The sequence below is a fragment of the Macaca thibetana genome, chromosome 12, assembly GCF_024542745.1.
Source record: "Macaca thibetana thibetana isolate TM-01 chromosome 12, ASM2454274v1, whole genome shotgun sequence".
Lineage (NCBI taxonomy): Eukaryota > Metazoa > Chordata > Mammalia > Primates > Cercopithecidae > Macaca > Macaca thibetana.
In genome coordinates this window covers 65,718,257-65,722,107 of record NC_065589.1, presented here as the reverse complement: position 1 = coordinate 65,722,107, position 3,851 = coordinate 65,718,257, and the positions used below count along the sequence as shown (strand labels likewise).

Sequence of the window (3,851 nt, the reverse complement as noted above, 5' to 3'; positions counted from 1 at the left end):
ATAGGTCATCACCATCTATCTATTTTCTGAGCCTAAGTAGACTCCTTATAGTTTCATTTTTTCAGCCATTTTCTCTATTTTGTTCTATGGGCCCTAATATAATAATATTAATATATAATGGCTAACTTTGATTTTTTACTATGTATTGTGTTGTAATTAATTTAATACTTATAAGAACCTTATTAATAAGAAGTAGCTTCTCCACTTCTGGAATCTCCACCTGGTTGTCTGCCTACTTCTACTCCTGCCTCCACCATGTCCATCAGGATGACCCAGAAGTCCTACAAGGTGTCTACCTCTGGTCCCCGGGCCTTCAGCAGCCATTCCTACGCTAGTGGGTCCGGTGCCCGCATCAGCTCCTCAAGCTTCTCCTGAGTGGGCAACAGCAGCTTCTGGGGTGGCCTGGGTAGAGGCTATGGTGGGGCCAGCAGCATGGGAGGCATCACCACCGTCACAGTCAACCAGAGCCTGCTGAGCCCCCTTAACCTGGAGGTGGACCCCAACATCCAGGCCTTGTGCACCCAAGAGAAGGAGCAGATCAAGACTCTCAACAACAAGTTCGCTTCCTTCATAGACAAGGTATAGTTCTTGGAGCAGCAAAACAATATGCCGGAGACCAAGTGGAGCCTCCTGCAGCAACAGAAGATGGCTCGGAGCAACACGGACAACATGTTTGAGAGTTACACCAACAACCTTAGGCGGCATAGACACTCTGGGTCAGAAGAAGCTGAAGCTGGAGGCAGAGCTTGGCAACATGCAAGACCTGGCGGAGGACTTTAAAAACAAGTATAAGGATGAGATCAATAAGCACACAGAGATGGAGAATGAATTTGTTCTCAAGAAGAATGTGGATAAAGCTTACATGAACAAGGTAGAGCTGGAGTCTCGCCTGGAAGGGCTGACTGACGAAATCAACTTCCTCAGGCAGCTGTATAAAGAGATCAGGAGCTGCAGTCCCAGATCTCAGACACGTCTGTGGTGCTGTCCATGGACAGCAGCCGCTCCCTGGACATGGACAGCATCATCGCTGAGGTCAAGGCACAGTACAAGGAGATTGCCAACCACAGCCAGGCTGAGGCCAAGAGCATGTACCAGATCAAGTATGAGGAGCTGCAGATGCTGGCTGGGAAGCACGGGGATGACCTGCGGCATACAAAGACTGATATTTCTGAGATGAACCCAAACATCAGCCAGCTCCAGGCTGAGACTGAGGGTCTCAAAGGCCAGAGGGCTTCCCTGGAGGCCGCCATTGAGATGCCGAGCAGTGTGGGGAGCTGGCCATTAAGGATGCCAACACCAAGCTGTCCGAGCTGTAGGCTGCCCTGCAGCGGGCCAAGCAGGACATGTGCAGCAGTTGCATGAGTACCAGGAGCTGATGAACGTCAAGCTGGCCCTAGACATGGAGATCGCCACCTACAGGAAGAGACATGGAGATCGCCACCTACAGGAAGCTGCTGGAGGGCGAGGAGAGCTGGCTGGAGTCTGGGATGCAGAACATGAGTAACCATACGAAGACCATCAGCAGCTATGCAGGTGGTCTGAGCTTGGCCTATGGGGGCCTCACAAGCCCCGGCCTCAGCTATGGCCTGGGCTCCAGCTTTGGCTCTGGCGTGGGCTCCAGCTCCTTCAGCTGCACCAGCTCCACCAGAGCCGTGGTTGTGAAGAAGATAAAGAACCGCAATGGGAAGCTGGTGTCCGAGTCCTCTGACGTCCTGCCCATTGAACAGCTGCAGCAGTCCCTCCCAGCCTGCCCCGCCTGCAGCTGCCCCAGAGCCCAGGAGGGAGGCCACTGTGCAGGGGAGCACAGGAAACAGGTGACCCACCTGAGGCTCAGCCCTAACCCTCAGCCCACCCACGGGAAGAGTTTACTGCCTGGGCACCCCCTTTACTCCATGTCTCCAGCTACAAAACAATTCAATTGCTTTTTTGGGGTGGTCCAAAATAAAACCTCAGCTAGCTCTGCCAAAAAAAAAAAAAAAAAAAAAAACCTTACTAAAACTTCGTAAAAAAAAACAAAATAGAACCACCAGTTAGAAATCTGACATAAGAGAAACAATATATAAGACTATAGGGACAAAGTAGATAAGAATCCCAAATAGCTATTTTTTTTTTTATTTTTGGAAGATACAAGTGAAAAATTTTCATTTGGTTTTACATTGTTTTTACAGTGCTTATATATTTCTGGTCTTGATTACATCTTGCAGTCTTGTAGTATGAGGAAAGTACTAGTATTATTATCTCTTTTCATGCATAGTGACTAAGTTACTTGTTCCAAGTTTCAGAGATATCAAGGAATAGTGCTGGAGTTCAAATCTGGCCAGTCTGGTTCCCAAATCCTTGCTGTAAACCACTATGTTATGTAGCCCCTGTGCCTATGTGGCATAAATTAAAGGCCAGAGGGAAGCAGAGTCCCTTCTAAAATGGAAGGCATCAGAGCCGCACATATCCCAGATTATATACCTCTACCTGCTGCTACTCACCAGAGCCACGTTCTTCCAAAGGCAACAGGGCCAGCTTGAGTATTAGAGTCTGCTTAAGGCCTTGCTTGACTCCCCTTATTCCTACTTCCTGGCTCTTCAAGGCAACATGGAGAGAGATGGTCATCAGGCTCCCTTCTCTTTAGGGACTCATTTTCTGAAGGAAAGTCATTTCCCACATAGTTTATGGCAAAGGCAGGACAGGACCAGTCTTAGCCACAGTTACAGAAAAGAGAAATGTTCTTTGTTACTTTCTTAGCCAGCAAAACCCATTTCCCAGCCTCTTGATGTACTCAGAGCCTAACCTGCTTTTTTTTTTTTTCGTGATAGAGTCTCACTCTGTTACCCAGGCTAGAGTGCAGTGGCACAATCTCGGCTCACTGCAGCCTTGGCCTCTCAGGTTCCAGCGATTATCCTGCCTCAGCCTCCCGGGTAGCTGGGATTATAGGCATGCACCACCACTCCTGGCTAATTTTTGTATTTTTAGTAGAGACGGGGTTTCACCATGTTGGCCAGGCTGGTCTCAAACTCCTGACCTCAGATGATCCCCCTGCCTCGGTCTCCCAAAGTGCTAGGATTATAGGCCTGAGCCACTGTGCCCGACCCCTAACCTACTCTTGATACTCACTGCCCTCACGATGATTGCCTTTAACCTGTTCAGAAGGCTCCATTATAGCCCTCCACTCCGTAGTGCCATCTTGCAGTCTCATTCTTTAAACTACCTCCCCTTCTGTGGAAAGAGTGCTAGTTACTCTTTAATATCTGTATGCCCCTTCTTCCATAATGATAGAGCACCTACTGTCTGGCTGCCTTGCAGTTAGTTATGGCCATATAACTAAGTTTTACCCAATGGGATGTAAACATACTGATGGGGTTCAGGATATGCTACCCTGAAATATGGCAACCTGACATTTGAGAAAACAGCGGAAGCAGGAAGTCACTCTCATTTTCCCTGACCTGTCTCCCCTGAAGCAGGTTATAAGACCCCCATTTGAGAGGTACTCCTCCGATACCTGAAGGAAAGGGAACATACTGAACCTGAACAAACAGGCCTTTCAAATTCCCATAAGGTCATCATCATCATATCCTACCCTCTCTGTTCAATCATACTTCTCTAAAATTGTCCACTTCTTCGTCAAACCTAAGCATAAAAAAAAACACACAAGCTTACCTGTTTCTTTGGTCTTCCTTAGGAAGGCTCCTATGTCACATAAAAGTCTTACTGAATAAATTTGTATGTTTTTCTTATTTGTTATTATAGAAGCCTCAGCCATGAACCTAGCAATGAGTTAGGAAAGAAATCTCTTCTCCCCAGCCAGGCACGGTGGCTTACAGTTGTAATTCCAGCACTTTGGGAAGCCAAGGCAGGAGGAT

The 3,851-nt window shown here is 47.7% G+C and overlaps 1 pseudogene; it reads left to right on the top strand.

Annotated features, from left to right (window-relative positions):
- The first annotated feature begins 204 nt into the window (after positions 1 to 204).
- LOC126932321 (keratin, type II cytoskeletal 8-like) lies at positions 205 to 3,494 on the top strand (annotated as a pseudogene).
- The last annotated feature ends 357 nt before the right edge of the window (positions 3,495 to 3,851 follow it).